The sequence below is a fragment of the Taudactylus pleione genome, unplaced genomic scaffold (genome assembly GCF_031769625.1).
Source record: "Taudactylus pleione unplaced genomic scaffold, aTauple2 ptg000214l, whole genome shotgun sequence".
Taxonomy (NCBI): domain Eukaryota; kingdom Metazoa; phylum Chordata; class Amphibia; order Anura; family Myobatrachidae; genus Taudactylus; species Taudactylus pleione.
This window is the reverse complement of record NW_028284616.1, coordinates 17,198,188-17,220,722: the sequence shown is the minus strand read 5'-3', so window position 1 is coordinate 17,220,722 and position 22,535 is coordinate 17,198,188.

Sequence of the window (22,535 nt, the reverse complement as noted above, 5' to 3'; positions counted from 1 at the left end):
TCCCGTATATGGGAGATATACATCATCTGTTCTCTGGTAGTATTTGGTAGAGAATTTTCCAATGCTCCCATCCATTCTTTAACAGCTTTGGCTACCCAGGCTCCAGCCATAGCTGGACGAGTAACAGCTCCAGATGATGAAAAGATTGTTTTAAAACATGCTTCAATCTTTTTATCCGTGGAATCCTTCAGGGAAGATGCCGACGGAATAGGCAATGTAGCATAATTGATGAAATGCGTCACATGAGCATCCACAGTAGGAGGTACCTCCCGCTTAGTACATACAGAAGCCCGGAAAGGATACAATGATGTTATTCTCTTATTCACATAAAAAAGTTTGTCAGGGTTACCCCATGCCTCATTCATAAGCTCAATGAGCTGTTCAGATACAGGAAACTCTGTTTTGACCACCTTCCGGTGGTGATTAAACACTGGAGCCTTCTTACTATGAGCTGGTTCATCATCCTGAATGCCTAGGATTGATTTAACCGCCTTCACCAAAGAAGGAACATCCACTGTGGATGAATGGTCCTCCCCGAGCTAAACCCTGGAGAGGAACCTCGCACATCATCTGAATTCATATGTTGAGCAGACTGATAAAAAGCTAACTTGTGTGCTTAGGTGCCTTAGTAACTACCGGTCAGCTATCAACATTAGATGGTGCCATACTCTGACTAGAATGGCCATCAACATTCTTCCATGAGGTATGTATAGGAGGTGCAAACACAGCATGCTGTGGACACCCCATCCAAGGAGGCATAGTGGGAGCAGCCATACGATTCACAAACTGCTTCATTACCTGGGACAAAGAGGATACCCAAGTAGGGTCTTGTCCAGGGAGAGGTAAACTGGACTGGTGAGGTGGCTCTTTATAACAGACAACACACAAACCATCCTTAAAGTCCTGAGGGGACAAATAAGCCATACATTATTTACATGAAACCAGCACAAAAGGCTCCCCCTCCTGTATTCCTTTATCTTTTGACATGTTCAAATTAAGGCAATAATTGCAATGTTATGTGACAGCCTTCACAAAATCTTAATGAATGTGAAGTACTCAGAGAAAAACCTCCACCCAAGAGGATGGAGAGAAAAACAATGATAGTTATAATTGACAGACAGAAATAAAAGACAGTGTCAATACAACATCTAGCAAACAGTCACACACAATGCATATGTTATAAAATTACAATCGACTCTAAATCAACTAAATATAGAAAGGCAGTCACCCAGCTCCGGATAACGGGATGTGCCACAAGTGATAAGTAGTCCAATCTGTGCTCCACCACTCAAATAACGGATGCAGTCCACAGAGCCTACGCAAAGCGTCCGTTATTTGAGTGGTGGAGCACCGATTGGACTACTTTTTCCTTGTGGAACATCCCGTTATCCGGCTGAGTGACTGCTTTTCCCTATTTACCATCCAGGAAGGCAAGGACAAAGTATTTGAAAGTGCTGCCGTTATGCCATTGTGGATGTATTTTTAAAAAAGCTTGAATTTGACATTTTGTAAGTGCAAACTACCATTAAAATATATGTGTCAAGTTTGATCTGTACTATCTTGTATTTCTCTTCATATCCCCCAACACCTGTGTTGCTTTAATCAGCACATAAAGAGGGGAGGTATATATTTATTGTAGATTCCATCAAAGATCTCTCCAAAGGTGTTCTATGTGGATGATCCATTATTCAGTGCAGTCTTTATGGTGATTATGTTTTCATTATATTTATCATTTCCCACTTATGTGAATTTTTTATTGGGAGAGTGCTAGAAGGTGATACACATTATTCAAATTTCTTATCCTCGTCTTGGTTTCACTCAGGTTGATGGGTATGTGTAGTAGGTTTATTTTTTAAGGTTATACAAGTTTATAGGAATACTGGTCCGTTATAATAACCGATCTCTAGTATGTTCCATATACAATCAATATATGAATAAATGACTTTCCAATCTTTCTGTAGTGAATATTTTATATTCCGTTTACTTGTATAATATGGTGATGTACCATAACTCACTGAGAAAAGGTGGCTATAAAGTTTATAAAGGTATATCTTAACGGTGTACCACAACTCACTGGAAAATGATGGCTGTGCCACATATAAAGGTATCTTTAGCCTGTGGGCTTTTTGTTTTTTTTGTTTATATTTTACCCCCATTTTAATCACTTGTGGAATAAAGCCCAATATATATACTTTAACACATCACCTTGTGGACCGTGTATTATGGAGAGGCACTCCACCCAAGGGGGATAAAAATAAACCGTGATATGTGTCACATATCCAACGCTATCGTGAGTATGGGTACGCCCACCTTGTCTATCTAAAGATACCTTTATATGTGTAACATCAATAATTTTCTAGAGATGTGGTACTTCTTTAAAATATACCTTTATAAGCTTTATAGCCACCAGTTATGGTACGCCACCATAGTATACAAGTAAACGGAATATGAAAGATTTGACAGTCATTTATTCATATATTGATTGTATATGGAACATACTAGAGATCAGTTATTATGAGGGACCAGTATTGCTATAAACCTGTATAACCTTAAAAAAGGAACCTACTACACATTGTACCTGAGTGAAACTAAGACGAGTATAAGAAATTGTTGAAAAAGAAATGGAATCCCCACCTCTATTAGGGATGTATGGTTTTTATTTATTTCTTGCATGTATGTTTTCCTTTCACACTAACCACATACCAATCATCAATCCCAAAAAAGGAGCGCCACTTGACACTACCTATTCTTATCTATTTTGAGCTAAATACATTGGGGACCTGTAGGAGTAGACTCCTTGGTAGTAGCAAAGGCAGAACCTTTTTGAAGCGCCCCAGCTCCTTATCATACCATTTTGCATTATATATGGAGAAGGACCCAAGGCATCCAGGGAGCTGAAGCTTTAACTGTTTGGTGACTAGTCTCCAACCATAATATTCCCCTCCATGGTATCCCTGTGGATCCCTATGGACCTTGAAGAATAAATGAGAGTTAATACTTGGTAGAATCACCCTTGGTTGGCTTTCGCGCATATACGCTTTTGCAAAGAATCGGCTTTGCATAAATCTCTGAATCAGGCTCTATGTTTGTATCATGATTATCTCAATGTACAGCACTGTGTAATATATGAGGGTGGCTCAATAAATAAGGTAACAAGACCTCTCATTGAGTAAATTTATTCAACTTGTACAAATAGATATAATCAATAGTATGGCCTTGGTACAGATTATTTTTCCCCATACTTTTCTAAGCATGTGTTCCAACGGTACACCAAGGCATCGATCCCTGCATAGATGAAATCAGTGTCAAGCGCCTGAAGCCTGTAAATGACGGCTTGCTGAACCCCATTTGCTCATGAACGATGTTGTGCACAGTACCCACTGAGATATTCAGTTTGTCAGAAATATCACTAACTTGAATGTGTCTGTCCTGAATTGGACCTTCAATGCAGCACAAATTGTCATATGTGGCGGACATGCTTAGCTGGCCGGATGTCTGCTCAACTTCAACGTCTTTCCTGTCGTTATCACAGGTAGTGCACCAAACCTGTCCCCATGACATGATGTTATCACCGTACACCTCAACAAGTTCGTAATAAATTTAATCTGCTGATGTGCCCTTTAGACGCAGAAATCTGATCACACTACGCACCTCAATGTTTGACCATGTTTCCGCCAACCCCACCATCTTACACCTAATGTTGGGACAGTATGACTGATATGAGGCGCAGTCTAATGGCTGTGATAGGGAGCAATGGTCTACCTGCTCTGGCTTGGGGGGAAATTAGAATGAAATAGAGAACATTACACACGTGAGAGGTCTTGTTACCTTACTTATTGAACCACCTTCCAATTAACACTTTAGAAAGAATAATATATGGTACAATACACACTTTATTGTCATCAACAGCAAAACAAAACATGTTAGTTTGTAAATGAAATGTTGATTGCAAACACTTCAGCATATAATACAAACCAATAAAACATTTCCAGAATACTCAGGTCAGTGCATTTTGACAGTTCAATAGACGGAACAGCTACCGGAAAGAAGCTATTTTATAACCTCTTTGTATGTGTGCGCACACTCCTAAAGCGTACATTTGATGGTAATCATTCGAAAACCATATAGTTGGGATGACTAGGATCAGCTAAGATGCTTCTAGTACGCTTTAATACTCTACTCTCATAAAGAACTTGAATTTGGGGCAGTTTTACACCTATTATTTTGCTTGCAGTCTTGACCACCCGCTCAAGAGCACCCCGATCCGCAGCAGAACAATTCCCAAACCATATAATAATCCCATAAGTCAGGACACTATAATACAACGATAAAAGCTTAGGAGCGTCTCCGTACTCAGACAAGCTGCATTCGGTCTCCGCAGAAAAAAAAAGGAGTTGTGAGTTCAAAGACCAGGTCAGATCCTTCGAAATATGAACTCCCAGAAATTTAAAGGAATCCACCTCCTCAATGACCATATCATCCAAAACCACTGGTAATTTAGATCCACAACCCAACTTCCTAAAATCAATTACCATCTCTTTAGTTTTTGTGGAATTTAGGAGTAAACAATTATCCTTACTCCATTCAAGCAATCTTTGCACCTCATACCGATAGGCTTCCTCCCTCTCATTTCCTATCAGACCCACAATGGCAATGTCATCAGCAAACTTCACAATCTTAACAGACTGTGAAGTTGAAACACAGTTATAAGTAAATAGAAAACGCACCCCTGTGGGGCACCAGTTTTCAACAAAATTTCTCCAGAAACACATCCCTCTAACTTAACCACATATACCTATTTAGACCTAACTGAAAAAGCTTTGAAACCAAAGATTCCGGAATAATAGTATTAAAAGCAAATTCTAACATAAGACCTCTTTTGCTCTGTGAGTCTACACCGTGTGTAAAACTGTTAAAACAGCATCGTCTGTAGAACGATTTGCCCTATAATCAAATTGGCAAGGATCAAATCCAGCAGCAAAGTGGGCTTTAATATGTTTCAGCACTAAACGCATGAAACATATAACAATGGAAGCTAAAGCAATCGGGCGATAGTCGTTTAGACATTTAGGCACACCTTTTTTTGGGACAGGAACAATGGTTGTTCTTTAAAACATTTTGGGACTTGGCAATATGCAAGGGACACATTAAATCTTAATGTAAAAATCCCTGCTAACTCATTACAACAATCTTTTAAAACCCTCCCCTGAATTCCATCTGGGCCCGCAGCTTAACCCGGATTTCCCTATGCAAACACTCCCTTACAGATAATTCATCCAACACTAAGGGTAACTCCTTAGGTTGAATTTCTGGGACCATAATTCCGGACACATTTTCCTTGTCGAACCTAGAATAAAATATATTCAGGTTCTCCACCAAGGCACTGCTAACATCACATAACTCAGTCGCTTTAGTTTTCTAATCAGTGATATCACATAGACCCTGCCACATACTCCTTGAGTCTTTACAATGATTAAATCTATCCCCATCCTAGTTGAATACTCTATTTTGGCCCTTTTAATACCTCTCCTCAAGTCAGACCTCGCCTTTGTATATACAGTTCCTTATTACTAGATTTAAAGGCTCTATCCCGAGCTTTAAATAAGGAACATACCTCACTATTTAGCCATGGTTTCTCATTTGGGAATACCCTAAATGTTTTCCTTAATGTCACACTCTCAACACAGCAGCTAATATAGTCCAAGACCATAATGGTCAGAAGATCAAGGTTATAGACCCTTCTACCATGGAATCCTCAATTAAAACTCTATCCCGAGCTTTAAATAAGGAACATACCTCACTATTTAGCCATGGTTTCTGATTTGGGAATACCATAAATGTTTTCCTTAATGTCACACTCTCAACACAGCAGCTAATATAGTCCAAGACCATAATGGTCAGAAAATCAAGGTTATAGACCCTTCTACCATGGAATCCTCAATTAACATTTCCCAATTTGTAAATGCTAGGTGGTCCTGTAACCTCTCAGTTGCTCCCTCTGGCCAAACTAAAACTGATCTCCTAATAGGCCTAACACACCTGACCAAGGGCTTATACAAAGGTATCATGAACAAGGAGATATGATCCGATTTTCCAATATGGGGACATACAACAGTCTCACAGGCTATTTTAAGATTTGTATAGACTTGATCCAAAGTATTTGCACCCTGAGTGGGAACCATAACATTCTTAAAAAACTTTGGCAGTACCACTTTTAAATCAGCCTGGTTAAAATCACCTGCCACAATAAATATACCATTTACATAAGTAGATTGCAATTTGGTTAAAACATCATATAAAGTGTCCAGTGCGCATCCAACATTTGCCTGTGAGGGAATATAGGCCCTCATTCAGAGCCGCTCGTTAGTGGCAGTACGCTCGTTCCGAGCGATGTTTGCACATCTGCGCATGCGTACGGTTTTTAGTACGCATGCGCGAACCAGTCAGTGCGGCCGAAAATCGTTGGTACGCAATATAGCGAGTGCCTGCTATTTTGAGTGACAGAATGAGGCGTATGTGGGTGGTAACAGGGGAAGGTGCTTGAAAATGGGGAGTGGAGATCCGAACGCAGGCGTGCTTAAAGGTCAAAACGGGCGTTTTATGGGTGTGCATATTTAAAACAGCAGCGTCAGTGACCACGTCACTGGGTTATTTTATAGCCAGAACTGCTCGCAAATTTGTGGTAGCAAACACCAACCACAAGAATAGCGAGCAGTTCATACGCTGGTCGATGTACTCGATTAATCTAATAAATAGCGGACATGACGTAGGATGCGAGCGGCCAGGGGGCGTTTTTAACAAATAAACGAGCGTATGTTTTGCTCGCTCGTTCAGACTTAGAGGTGTGAACAGACTGCAATGTGCGTACGGATCATTTGAATAGCCACCCCTTGTTTTTAAACGAGCGACCACAAATAGCGAACGGCTCTGAATGAGGGCCATAGACAGCTATCACTATAGCAATTGCAAATTTTCTGGGCAAATAAAACGGCCAGCATTTAATCAACAGGTATTATAAATCCACTGAAAGAAACTATCAATAAACGTAGCATTAGAACACCACTTATTGTTCACATATATACAGAGTCCACCGCCTCTGAGCTTACCCGAGGCCTCAGTCCGGTCTGCCATAAATAATGACTATCTACAAGACATATAGCGGAATCCTGGACCAAACTGTTTAACCAAGTCTCAGTAAAGATTATGATGGAGCAGTTCCTTAAATGATACTTGCTTGCTAGATCCACTTGTATATCATCCAGTTTACTGGGCAGAGACTGAACATTTGCTAAAAAATAAACTGTGTAAAGGGGGATTTAGGGGGCAGAGCTGTGTACTGATACACCAGTTGGCATTCTTTTTCTGGTTCTCACAGTCTTTCTAGTATTAATGCATCCACTACCCAGTGAGTTTTACGGGTTCTGCCACTTAAAAGTACCAAGTGGTTAATAATTAAGTATACATACCTTAAGTTAAACTCTCTGTATTGTCCATCTGTAAATTGTTATGAATGCTGATACTGCTGCAGCTCAAACTCATCCACAAGCTGTTGTAAAGTATAAATATAGGGTGCTACTTGTCTGGAAAACCTTGGCCTCCACATCTGCTGATAACAGATTGCTCTATTATTTCACCTTTTTAAATTTTGGGAGCAATTATAAATCATCTACAATTGTAGAGAAATCACAATTTAATATTAGTGCCATTTTTAATTACAGACTCAAAACCACAGAAAATGTTGCTTACAAAAAGCAACTTCATGGCAAATCTACCCGAGTGGCACCCAAACTTGGTGCTGTGGCATCCAGTGGCGGTTCTAGGGGTGGGCTAACAGGGCCGTCGCCCGGGGCGCCGGCCCCTAGAGGGCGCCACTAAGCCCCCGGAAGGTAAAAAAAATAAATAAATCCCATAATAACCCCCCCCCCCCCCCCCCCCCCCAGCACCGGTCCCCCCCGCGTTGCCGGGCACCTGCTGATATTTGTTATCAGCAGGCACCCGGCTCCCTCCCTGCAAAGGCAGCCGAAGCTCACTCCAGAGCTCCGGCTCCCGCATAGAGCACTATGGGAGGGACGTCATGACGTCTCTCCCATAGATCCGTGGTGGAGCCATGGTTGGTCCGGATGGCGGCGGACGCAGGAGCCGGGTCTAAGGTAAGTATTGTGTTTGTATTTTTTATTTTTCAGATGGGAGGCCTGGGGGCATGTCTATAAGGGGGCATTACTACTGGGGGCATGTCTATAAGGGGGCATTACTACTGGGGGCATGTCTATAAGAAGCATTACTACTGGGGCATGTCTATAAGGGGGCATTATTACTGGGGGCATGTCTATAAGGGGCATTACTACTGGGGGCAGGTCTATAAGGGGCATTACTACAGGGGGCATGTCTATAAGGGGCATTACTACTGGGGGCATGTCTATACAGGGGCATTACTACTGGGGGCATGTCTATAAGGGGGCTTTACTACTGGGGGCATATCTATAAGGGGCATTACTACTGGGGGCATGTCTATAGGGGAGCATTACTACTGGAGCATGTCTATAAGGGGGCATTTCTACTGGGGGCATGTCTATAAGGGGACATTACTACTGGGGCATATCTATAGGGGGGCATTACTACTGGGGACATGTCTATAAGGGGGCATTCCTGATGGGGGCACTACTATAGGGGGCACTAATGGGGGCATTCCTACTGTGGGCACTACTATAGGGAGCATTCCTACTGTGGGCACTACTATAGGGGGCATTAACACTGGGGCACTACTAATGTGGGCACTACTATAGGGGGCACTACTACTGTGGGCATTGTATTAGGGGCACTACTACTCAGTACTGTGGGCCTTGTGTATAAGGGTCACTAATTTGGGCATTGTGTAAAAGGGGCACCACTGTGTGTCATAACATGAATAAGGGACTAATGTGTGGCATAATTTGAATTGGGAATACTGTATTATAAAGGGAATTACTGCATGTGGCATAATGTGCTATACAGGGCATTACTGCATGTGGCATAATGTGTTATACAGGTCATTACTGCGTGTGGCATAATGTGTTATAAAGGTCATTACTGTGTGTGGCATAATGTGCTATACAGGGCATTACTGCGTGTGGCATAATGTGTTATACAGGGCATTACTGTGTGTGGAATAATGTGTTTATAAAGGGCATTACTGAATGTGGCATAATGTGTTATACAGGGCATTACTGCATGTGGCATAATGTGTTATAAAGGCCATTACTGCGTGTGGCATAATGTGTTATACAGGGCATTACTGCGTGTGGCATAATGTGTTATACAGGGCATTACTGCGTGTGGCATAATGTGTTATACAGGGCATTACTGCGTGTGGAATAATGTGTTTATAAAGGGCATTACTGAATGTGGCATGTGTTATACAGGGCATTACTGCGTGTGGCATTATGTGTTATAAAGGCCATTACTGCGTGTGGCCTAATGTGTTATACAGGGCATTACTGCGTGTGGCATAATTTGTTTATAAAGGGCATTACTGCATGTGGCATAATGTATTTATAAAGGGCATTACTGTGTAAGGCGCATTACTGCACATGGCAATTATTCGCCATGAGGGGAGAGCTTGGGGTTGAATTGGGGGTGTTCCGCAAGGACACGCCCCTTTTCCGGAGGCGCGTGTGCTTTCAGCGCGTGCAGAGGAACGTCATCTACAAAAAGTTGTTGGTTTTTTTTTTGGTGGGGTTGGGGGCGCAACTGTGAACTTTCGCCCTGAGCTCCACAATGTCTAGAACCGGCCCTGGTGGCATCCTTAGGTGCAACGGTGTACTTGCAGGGGTGCCATGTCTTGGTGGTCCAGAACCGAATCAGATTATTTATAGTCAATGTGATAGTCAAAACGATTGCTGGTGACTGACTGCCAATCATAAAATACATGGACAAATAGAAGCTCTGCCCTGTCCACCACCACATAACTGAACATTGGAATGACAGATTAGCACAATTTACTCAATTTAATAATTTTTGTTGAATTTCTCAATAAGAAATTTTTCGTTGTTTAAAAATTCTGATACTCTAGGGTGCCGTGATTCAAGAAAGTTTGGGAATCACTGATTTAGCCTATTGTGTTAAAAGAAGCCATCATTACAGTCAAAATCCCAGAATAAGAATGCAGTATATAATCATTAGTTGTATGTGTTTTCCATTTTTCTGCTAACATGTTGTAATAAATGTTTATTTTTTAACATCAATAATTTTTATTGAAAAGAAAAAAACTTTTGTTTTAGGGGTAAGGAAAGGGGTACCGTGGGGGAAGGGTGGATACAGCATAATCAACATACATGGGATATATAGGTTACATAATTATACATAAAATCACATCAATAATTAACAATCAGTAGCAGACTGTCAAACAAAAAACAATGAAAACAGAATTGACATTGTTAATCAAACTGATATTGCGTTACCATAGAAACATCAGGGAGAGTCAGCCTCAATTGAAGAGGGTTAGACTGAGAATTCTGTGGCAGAAATTGAACTCCTTCGCCTGTCATCACATAGTCTTGCCAAGGCATCCAACGCACAAGTGAGGAGGATGCAGAGAATGAATAAGGCATAAACTCTGCTTCCATAGCAAAATGGAAATGTACCTTATGGAAAACTTTTAAAATGGGGGAGGGGGGAGAAGGTTGTTTCCATGATTGAGCAAGATACAAATATGACCTAAGACGTATTGATGATGGGGTTAGACCGCAGGAGGGTACATGTTTAACAGTGCAACAGTCGGAGAAGGTGAAAAAGGTCAGCCTCCCAACACTTCTGGACCTTTGATTTGGATGAAGGTACTAACTCTATAAAAACTTTATACCAGAATGATAAATCACTTCTGGAGCCATGGGATTTCATGCGAGCCATGACTGTAGTGGCTAGTGGGCATAGAGGGGCCTTAGGACTAGGTAAGCTAATGAACCAGTGTTGGATTTTAAAATAATGAAGTAGTTCAGAATGAGGGAGAGAACTTTTCTTGAAGTTGAGAGAAGGTAAGCAGAGCATTGCCAGCTAAAGGGTCTCCAAACAACTTTATACCTCTGGTGTGCCAGTGAGAGAGATTGAGGTTAGGAATAAGTTTAACGATGGCTTGCAATGAGAGAACCGAGAGCTGAGGATGGAAACTAGGGGATTTTAGACACTAATTTATCCCACACCTGAATAGCAGCCCGGGTGGAGGTGAGAGACGTCAGGGAAACTCGGCATAGCAATTTAGCAGGCCATAAATCATCTTCCAATGGAAATGCTGAGCAAGCCAATCTCTCCAGAGGGACCCAACGGGAGGACTTCGTACTCCAAGCCTTAATTTGAGCCAGTAAACATGCTTCATGATATAGTGTGAGATCAGGGAGAGCTAAGCCACCTAAAGCCTTTGAGAGGATTATCCTAGTGCACGCTATCTTGGGAGGAGAGGATTTCCACAAAAAACTCAATAGAATAGAACTACATTTATCCAAAAAATGTTTAGGAAAAGAATATGGGATAGTGCGGAATAGATACATGAGTTTGGGCAAAAGGGACATTTTAAAGGCCGATAAATGTCCTAGCCATGAAATATCATACGTAAGCCATGATTTAGTCAAAGCCAAAAAGCATTCAATAAGAGGGGGGGAGGTTTACGTCAAAAACTGAAGAAATGGAGGGAGGGATGTTAATTCCCAAATAACGAATGAAAACAGTCTGTCAATTATATGGGTAAAAGGAGCGTAGGGCAGATAAAGAGTCGGAGAGATTTATTGGGAGGGCATCTGTCTTAGAGGTGTTTAATTTGTAAAAAGAGGCCTCACTATAACGATCCAGAATAGAATGTAAATGTGGAAGTGAAGAGAGGGGGCAGCACAGATGGTGTAATGGTAGCATTACTGCCTCACAGCACTGAGGTCGTTGGTTCGATACCCACTATATTCTCCCTGTGCTTGCGTGGGTTTCCTCCCACACTCCAAAAATATACTGGTAGGTTAATTTGCTTCTAACAAGATTACCCCTAGTGTGTGCATGTGGTAGGGAATATTGATTGTAAGCTCCACTGGGGCAGGGACTGATGAAAATGGCCGAATATTCTCTGTAAAAGCGCTGCGGAATATGTGTGCGCTATATAAATAACTGGTAATAAATATTAAATAAATAGTAACAAAAAGAAGGACATCGTCTGCAAACAAACAAAGTTTATGCAAACTGTCGCCAAAAGTTACGCCAGGAAATTGCGTGTCGAGTCGCATCTTAGCAGCAATGGCCAGCACAAAAATCAAAGGGGAGAGAGGGCAACCTTGACATTAAAAATTGGGAAGGGATCCGGCAGAAAGCCGTTACCAAACACCCGAGCAGATGGGGAACTATATAGTGCCAGAATAGAGGACATAATTTGACCATGAAGTCCGAACCTTTCGCATGTAAAAGCAATTCAAACAATCGAAAGCTTTTTCAGAATCGAGCGAAAGCAAGAGGAGACCCTTATCGTCAGGTAGGGAGTCAATCAGATTGAATACTCTGCAGGTGTTATCAGATGCCTGCCTGCCGGGCATGAACCCAACCGGGTCAGGGTAGATCAAAAAAGGAAGAAAAATATTTAGTCGGGTGGCAATCAATTTAGCGTACAACTTAATATCGCCATTAAGTACCGTGATGGGGAGATAGTGGTGGCTACTTCCAAAGAAGACCAGGGTGCATTTAATACTTCCAAATGTTCGTCCATTAGTGAGGGTAAACCTACATTCGTCAAGAAAGTGTTAATGGACGATAGAGAGGGTTGAGGCGTAGAGGGTTCAGTAGAAAGATTATACAGTATACAGTAGAAAGATTATACAATTGTGCATAGTAATTAGCAAACTGATTAACTTTTTCCGATGTATTGGAAATCATAGCACCAGCAGGGGAAAAAATATGTTTAATCCTATTTCTGGCATGTAACACGAGCAGTTTACGAGCCAACATTTTACCAGGTCTATTACCAACAAGGTAAAATTTCTGGCACAACCTGTTGAGAGCTATTTGCGTATGGGCCATGAGAAGCTTCTGCAATTTGCTCCTAACAGCGGACAATTCTTTGCCGAGGGAATTGGTGGGGCGAATCTTAACCTATCTTCCAAATCACATAGTTTTAATTTCTAAATCAGACTGAAGTTGCAAATTCTGTTTTTTGAATTGCATACCCGTCTGAATAGCAGAACCCCTAACCACGGCCTTGAGGACACACCAAAAATTTAGAATGGATGTATCTGAGGGGCAATTGGAGGCCATGTACCCAGAGATGCTATCAGCTATACACTTCTTTATCTCCTAATCTGCTTAATGATTTGTTGACAAACACCAGGGTGTGGGGGAACCCGTGATCGGGTAATATCCCAACACCACATTAGTGGGGCGTGGTCCGACCAAGATATAGGAAGGATATCTACCAGGTCAGAATAATGAAGGGTTCATTTATCACACATAATAAAATCTATTCTAGAATAAGAATTGTGTACTGGTGAAAAATAAGTGTAGTCGCGACCTGTTGGGTTTTGAACACGCCAAATTCAGTTAATAGGTTACGGAAAGCGATAGATGGTCCTATTTGAGAAGGAGAGGTGGCAGCTGGAGAATGGGTAGATTTATACGTTTTAGGGTCTAACACTAGGTTAAAATCCCCTAGAACTATGAGGGCACCCTTACAGGACTTTTGTATGGTTAAACACCGTTTACGTAGGAAGGATATTTGACCAGAATTGGGAACATAGACAGAAACAATAGTAACCAACCTATCCTCTAAAAGACCCGTCAATATTAAGTATCGACCATTTTTATCAACCAATTGAGAATGAAGAACAAATGAAACAGTATTACGAAAAAGTATGGCAACACCATCTCTTTTAAAAGGGCCATTAGCAAAAAAGCCCTGCATATACCGCTGGTCTTTTAGAACCGTGGAGTTCAGAGAGGTAAAGTGTGTCTTCTGCAGCACTACAATGTCCGCTTTCTGCTTGTAAGAAAAAAAGGACAGTGCTATTCTATGCTTATTGGGGGAGTTTAGTCCCTTAACATTTAGTGATATGAAGCGCATCATTCAAGCAGTAGGCAAGAAACAGCTGGAATCACATCAAACACCCACAGAAAAATAAGTGAGGCAGAGACAATACACCAGAACCTATATAATATCCCGAAAAACAAATAAATAAAAAAGGGGAAAAAGAAATGGAAGAAAAAAAATCGGAAAACCAAAACGACCCAGCATATTGCGCCTGCATAACTTCTGCAGGGAAAAAAACAAATGCAGCAGTACAAATACGAGTCAGGGAGAAAAAAAAAGTGGCCTAGTGCGACCACCCAAAATATCCACAACTCTAAACAAATCACAGACAACTAAGCATATCTAAAGCGAACAGATATGTATTAACGTGTACTAAAAATAAGTACATAGGCCCTCATTCAGAGCCACTCGCTAGCGGCAGTACGCTCGTTCCGAGCGATGTTTGCACATCTGCGCATGCGTACGGATCGTTATACGCATGCGCGAACCAGTCAGTGCGGCCGAAATTCATGTGCTCGCAATATAGCGAATGCCTGCTATTTTGAGTGACAGAATGAGGCGTATGTGGGTGGTAACAGGGGAAGGTGCTTGAAAATGGGGAGTGGAGATCCGAACGCAGGCGTGCTTAAAGGTCAAAACGGGCGTTTTATGGGTGTGCATAATTAATACAGCAGCGTCATTGACCACGTCACTGGGTTATTTTATAGCCAGAACTGCTCGCAAGATTGTGGTAGCAAAAACCAACCACAAGAATAGCGAGCAGTTCATACGCTGGTCGATGTACTCGATTAATCAAATAAATAGCGGACATGACGTATGGTGCGAGCGGCCAGGGGGCGTTTTTATCAAATAAACGAGCGTATGTTTTGCTCGCTCGTTCAGACTTAGAGGTGTGAACAGACTGCAATGTGCGAACGGATCATTTGAATAGCCACCCCTTGTTTTTGAACGAACGACCGCAAATAGCGAACGGCTCTGAATCAGGCCCATAGTTCAAACATTAAAGCATGTTAGAAACATAACAGTGAACCATCACATTAACTTACGCATCCGAAGGAAAGAACATCCGAGTAAACATCTAAAAAGTCCAGGAGGATGTACTAGTGAAATTAGAGGTTATAATCCCGAGCAAAAACATGCCGTTCAAGATGCGGACTACTCAGCCTGAAGGGAACTGGTACGGTCCACATAAATCCTGAGGGCACGCACCACACCCAAAGAGGCCTCACATGCTGAGAGGTCAGGGGAATTAAAGGCCAGCACAATAATTTCCTCATTAATGTGGAAACTAGAGACCACCTTAGGAAGGAAACCAGGTTGAGTCCGAAGCACCGCCCTGTCCTGGTGAAAAATCAGAAATGGAGAACGACAAGAAAGAGCCCCCATTCTGACACTCTTCTGGCAGATGCAATAGCTAGAAGAAAAACCGTCTTAGCAGTAAGCCATTTGAAATCCACCGAGTCCAGGGGTTCAAATGGAGGGCCCTAAGAACCACAGCCAAATCCCAAGACGCCACAGGAGTGACAAAGGAGGCTGAATGCGAAGGACCCCCTGTAGGAAAGTGCAGATATCAGGAAGAGGAGCGATCCTTGGTTGGAACCACACTGAAAGGGCATAGACATGCACCTTCAGTGAAGCAAGGCGGAGACCAAGGTCCAAACCCGCCTGCAGGAAAGCCAAAACTCTGGATATCTTAAACACTTGGGGGTCTTAACTTCTGGGACAACACCATTCAAAATAGGTATGCCACACCCTGTGGTAAATCCTGGCAGAGGCAGGTTTCTTTGCTCTGAGCATAGTGTTAACCACAGAGCTGGAAAAACCCTTCGACCTTAGGAGGGCAGTCTCAAGAGCCACGCCGTCAAAGACAGATGACCCAGATCCAGGTAAAGGTAAGGACCTTGAGACAACAGGTCTGGACGTTGAGGCAACAGCAACGGAGTGTCGATGGAGAGACTCTGAAGATCTGAGTACCAGGGATGTCTGGGCCATGCTGGAGCCACCAGGAAGACAGTTACTTCTTGTTTGAACTTCCGAAGTACTCGAGGAAGAAGGGAGATTGGAGAGAAAAGATACGCAAACTGGAAGGTCCACTTGACTGACAGAGCATCTACCATGAGAGCATCGGTGTCCCTTGTCCTGGACCCGTACAGAGGCAGTTTGAGATTCTGTTGAGAGGCCATGATGTCCACTTCCAGAAGGCCCCACCTGTCCACTAGGAGCTGAAACACTTCTTGGTGAAGAGACCATTCCCTGGGATGCACGTCGTGATGACTGAGGAAGTCCGCTTCGCAATTTAGAACTCCTGGAATGAACATCGCCAATATGGCTGGTAGATGGCCTTCCGCCCATGTCAGGATGCATGACACATCCGACATAGAAGCCGGACTTCAAGTCCCTACTTGATGGTTAATGTACACCACAATTGTGACGTTGTCTGACTGAACTTGCACGGGTCGTCCGTGAAGTATGAGTCAGACTTGTTGCAGGGCCCTGAAGACTGCTCGAAGTTTCAATATGTTGTTTGGCAGAGCAGACTCCTGTGCTGTCCACCATCCCTGAAAAGAGTGTGGACCTGTCAATGCGCCCCCTACCCCGGAGACTGGCGTCCATCGTCAGAAGGACCCAGTCCGGAATCCAGAAGGGGCGTCCACTGGTGAGGTGGACCGACTAGAGCCACCAAGTCAGAGACAGACGCACCTCCGGAGAGAGCACCATCGTTTGTGACCTTATCTGATGGGGTAATCCATTCCATCTGGAGAGAATTAATTTCTGTAGAGGCCAGGAATGAAACTGGGCATATTCCACCATGTCGAACGTCGACACCATGGACCCCAGTAACAGCATTGCTGAGTGTATCGACACTTGGCGACTGTGGAGGCATCTGCGTTCCCGTGTCTGCAAAGTGGAGATCTTGTCTGCTGTCAGAAAAATCCTTTGCTTTTGGGAATCCAACAGAGCCCCCAGATGGAGCATCTTTTGAGATGGGATCAGGGAGGACTTCTTCCAATTGATCAACAACCCGTGCGTCTACCATAACCGTTGTAATTTTTGTAAACACCCACGGTGCAGTAGAGAGGCCAAACGCCAGAGCCCGAAACTGGAAATGTTGTTGTGACACAGCAAACCTGAGAAAACGCTGGTGAGCCGAAGCAATCGGGATATGCAGGTAGGCATCCTGAATATCCAGCAACACCATAAAATCCCCAGGTTCCATAGCCAGTATGATCGAGTGTAGGGTTTCCATCCTGAATCGGGGCACCCTGAGGAATTTGTTCAGGGACTTGAGATTGAAGATAGGTCGATGGGATCCGTTCGGTTCAGAAAAAGACTGGAATAATAACCCGTCCCCCTCTAGGGTAACGGGACCGGTACAATAACTCCTGCCTGAAGTAAGGACTGTACTGCCTTCTGAATAACCAAAGCCTTGTCCTTGTTGCACAGGAGGCCTGTGCAGAAGAACTGATGGGGAGGCAGTCTGCGGAAGACCACTTCTCTCACCCAGGTGTCTGTAGTAGTCTGACACCAGTATTGGGCAAACTGAAGACGTCGGCCTCCCACCCTGGGATCTCCCAGGAGGAACCCTGCCCCGTCAGGCTGAGGGCATGTCGTCAGGCTTAGCAGCCGGACGTCTCGCACTCCAAGCCTGTTTCTTGGGATTGGTAGTTTTTTGGAGGTTGACTGCCTAGGAAAGGACTGAGGGCCTGATTCAGAGCCGGACGCTCTTTGAGAGCGCTTGCTCTGAATCAGGGCATCCCTGTTTATTTTTTAAAGACGGCCTCCTGGCCGCTTGCTAAGCTGTGGGTGACCACCCACAGCTTTAGTGAGTGGCCAGGTGATGGTCACGATGGTCACGACCATTGCGGCTTGCGACAAGACCCTTGTGGTAGGGTCTCGTTCCCGCAAGCCCCAGTGAGCTTTCGGCTCTCATAGAGCTGGAAGCTCACCACTGACATCACTCGTGATGTCAGTGGGGCCGCTCCCAAACGGCAGACATTCCTTCGGGAACGCCTCCGTTTCACCAGCCACCCCCCCCTGCCCGTCTCCAAAATGGGGCAAGTTGTCAATTAAAATCGACAGCCGCCCCGCTTTGGTGCGAGACCCGTAGCGACGGAGCACCCGTCATTGGCCGGGTCTCGCGCATGCGCATTGGGGTACCATTGATCCGCTTGCGAGCGCTGTGCGCTCGCGAGCGGGTCTGAATCAGGCCCTGAGTTCTAACCTTACCTGGGGTCCGAAAGGATGAAGTCCGAGACCCCACGGGAGCAGAAGGCAGACAAGCTGACTTAGCTGCTGCCAATGTATCCACAATTTTGTCCAAATCAGGACCAAATAGTACTTTGTCCCGTTATAAGGTAAACACTCAAAGCCCTTTTTGGAGTCCGCATCTGCCCTCCAAGAATGAAGCCACAGAGAGCGACAAGCCGCAATGGCCGCAGTGGAAATCCTAGCATTCAACAAGCTTACATCCAAGGCAGCCTCGTTAATATAGGTAGCTGAATCTCGTAGGTTATCCACCAGATTCAAGTGCTCCCTGGTCGCCTCTGAAGACAAGGACCCTTCCAGGGTGTTTGTCCAACATTCTATAGCCTGAGCCACCCAACAGATAACCATGGCTGGTCTGTACGCGGCACCTGAAAGAGAATAGATGGATTTCAGGCAAACCTCCACCTTCCTATCCATAGTATCCTTCAGGAATGACAGTGAAGGCATAGGGAGTGTCGCGCTTTTAACAAAGCGTGTTACATGGGAATCCACAGCCGGTGACATTTCCCATTTAGTAAAATAGTCCTCAAAAGGGGCGCCGAGAGGGGGGGGGGAGCGGGTACAGATTACCCGGGCCCTGGCTTCCTGAGGGGCCCGGCGGGAGCCCGGGCCCGGCGCCACTCCCCCTCCCTCACAGCAGCCCAGCACATAGCGTGTGCTGAGCTGCAGTGGAGACTGCTCGTGGCTGCTGAGCAGCAGCCACAGCAGTCTCCTATGCCTGTGGGGGGGAGCGATCACACTGATCGCGCCCCCCCTGGCTTTGAGCAGGGCTGAGGGGGCACAGAGTGCCCCCCTCCCCAGCGCGCTGCATATCTTTTTTTTTCGGGGAGGAGGCGTGGCCACGCCTCCTGCAATTAGGCCACGCTCCCTATTACCCGGGCCCGCCACGGCTCTCAGCGGGCCTGGTCCTCGACAAAAGGATAAGCATAGGCCAGACTCTTCTGCCGCTGGTAATGCTTTCCAGGTGTTCAACCAGTTGATCAGGCAAAGGAAATATAGCCGCGGTTGCCTTTATGTCCTTGAAATAAGCATGCTTGGACTTAGCTGCTGGAGGTTCGTCCTCCTCTATGATCAAGGCTGCCCGGACAGCTTGTATCAGACCCGAAATATATATTTTGGATTTGGTCTCTACCTCACGTGTAGAGGATTCATCCGGGAGCACCCCATCATCAGATGATACAGCATTATCATCATACAGAGTGGATTGAGACTCTTTTAGCCAGTCTGCTATGGGATGCCTCCCCCTGCTGCACCTCAACCACACTTTGTAGCGTGATGGGAATCGTATTTACCCACGGAGGAGATAAAACCTATATAGGGGCAGTCTGCGGAAGCAGGCTCTGGGAGGGCGGGGAAAACACAGGAAGGGCAACTAAACGTCCCGCAATGGCCATAAATGCTTGCGCAAAGCACGCCCAAGGGGGATCCTGCTGAGTGGCAGAGACCGCAGAGGGACCTGGACGAGCATAACACCTCAAACATAATCCCTGAAGAATCATGTCTCTCACCACACAGAATAACAGACTGTGAGGCTACACCCTGACAACACTTGTATTAGGGTTCAGTGAGAAAAAGACACAGGGAAAGTAAAATGGCTGACAATTTGGAATGTGAAACTCAGACAAACAGCGCTAGCATAAAGTCACATACAATGCAGAATGGCATGCACTTAATGGCACTAAACAGACTCAGTGTCTGGTAGGATATAGTGCTACATACACTGGCCACCTGGAGAAGAGGTATGTAGGGGGACCCTGGCTCCGTACCGCCTGTGTGATCTGCGACTCAGCCAGGAGAAAATGGCCGCTGGAGACCTCTGAGGGTGAGGATCCGGAGGAGGAGAGCTGCCACAGCCCAGCCAGACAACGGTGGAAAGGCGCGCTGTGCAGCGGGGAGGAGCCGGCTGTTAAACAGGGAAGGCAGCCTCCCCTGGCCAGGGTTTAACCCCCAGAATGCTGAAGTGTATCCAGAACGCTGTAGCATGCTGTCCAATAGTGGAAGCGCAGTACTCATTGCCTGGCTCCACTTGCTGTCATCCCCAGGGAGTCCCCAGCCCTGGGGGAAAAGGACCGTGTCTCGGCGTGTCACCACCGTGGTAACACACCGCTTACCTCTTGAATCCCTGTAGTGTCCAGCCACAGTCCAGGGATCCTACGGGGTTCCTGCTAGCCAAGACCCCGGAGGCCAGCCGAGATCCTCAGATCAGAACCGGCGTCTCGACGCCGGCGGGATGACGGAGCGGCAGCGCGGATGTCCCCTGGACTGTCCGCTCTAGAAGAAATCTTCTTTTCGAATTTAAAAGAAAATTAAAAATCTTCATGGGCTGTTACACAGCCTCCCCGCTTGTTAGTGACCTGACTCCGGCTCTGCACCTAACGAAACTGAGGTGCCTCTGGCCCGGGGGCAGGGTATAGAGGGAGACCCAAGTATATCCAGGGAAAAAAATATACTGTGTAAGTTGCCCAGATGACTCTGCATCACCTATACCCCAAGGTCTCCCTTTGGAGCCTATGGACCCTGAAGTAGAAAACACAGATAGTTAAGAACCATCAGCCCACACCATCTATGGCAAGTTCATTGACCATCAGCCAGCCACCAATGGATAACCCTAAGCATATGCAGGGTCTCCTCACTCAGGGCCTGATTCAGAGCCGGACGCTCTGACCAGAGCGCTCGCTCTGAATCAGGGCCCTCCTACCTAAAAATGGAGCGGCCTCCTGGCCGCTCGCATAGCTGTGGGTGACCACCCACAGCTTATGCGAGCGGCCAAAATGATGGTCGCGATGGTCAAGACCATCGCGACCATCGGGCTTGCGACGAGACCCTGCGGTAGGGTCTCGCTGCCGCAAGCCCAGGAGTGCTTTTGGCTCTATCAGAGCCAAAAGCACTCCCATTGACATCACTAGTGATGTCAGTGGGGCCGGCTCCAGACGGTAGGCGTTCCTATGGGAATGCCTCCGTCTGGGCAGCAACGCCCCCGGCACGCCCACCAAAGGGGGCGTGCTGTCACTCACCATCGACAGCACGCCCCCTTTGGTGCAAGACCCATAGCGAAAGCTTGGCTGTCGCTATGCGGGTCTCGCGCATACGCACGACGGAGCTCCCTCCGTCGTGCGCATTAGGGCACCATCGACCCGCTTGCGAGCGGGTCTGAATCAGGCCCTCAGTCCCCTCTTCAGCAGCCAGTAGTTCTCCAGGCATGCTTTAGAATAAACAGGTGGGTATTTTGAATAGCAACAACATGACAACTCAGCAACCACATATTGCCTGTGGGAGACTTGTCTCTGCTCCAAGGAACACATGGGATTGGCATTTTACAGTTGTTTTATGTAACTGGTTCTTCCTTTCCCTGACCTCTACTGAGATTGTACCCTGACTGTTATTTGCCCTGACTTCTGCTTTGACCTTGACTGCTGCTAATTGCCACATTCCCTGACCGTTAATCCTTAAAAACAGTTCAAATTCACTCTGAGAAGTCCCTCTTTATTTGCTTGTGGAGAGGTATTTCAGGGAACATCTAAAAGCAACTCTCACTACTATTGCTGGATTATTATTTCCCAAATAACAAGTTGCATTACTTGAAACATACCATTCTCTCAGGGTGACTGAAGAATTACAGTGCTTATCTTTACAATTCATATCAGTTAAAATAGTAATAGTGTTTTTTTGGGGGGGACATTCTATCTTTCTACATTGCCACTTCTTCTAATAAAGCTGGGTACACACTGGCAGATATATTGGCCGATCAATTGATCGGCTAATATATTGTGTGTGTCCGTTGGCAAGTATGTACCAGCGATATGTCTGTGAACGTCGTTCATAGACATATCGCATCACTGCACAGACTATGCCTAATATACAGTCAGGTGCATAAATATTGGGACATTGTCAGAATTTTCATATTTTGGCCTCTATTCACCACCACAATAGCTTTGAAATGAAACAAACAAGATGTGCTTTAACTGCAGACTTTCAGATTTAATTTGAGGGTAATTACATCCAAATCAGGTGAACGGTGTAGGAATTACAACGGTTTCTATATGTGCCTCCCACTCTTTAAGGGGACAAAAGTAATGGGACAAACTAAACAATCCTAAATCTAACTTTCACTTTTTAATACTTTGTTGCAAATACTTTGCAGGCAATTACAGCCTGAAGTCTGGAACGCATAGACATCACCAGACGCTGGGTTTCATCCCTGGTGATGCTCTGCCAGGTCTCAACTGCAAATGTCTTCAGTTCCTGC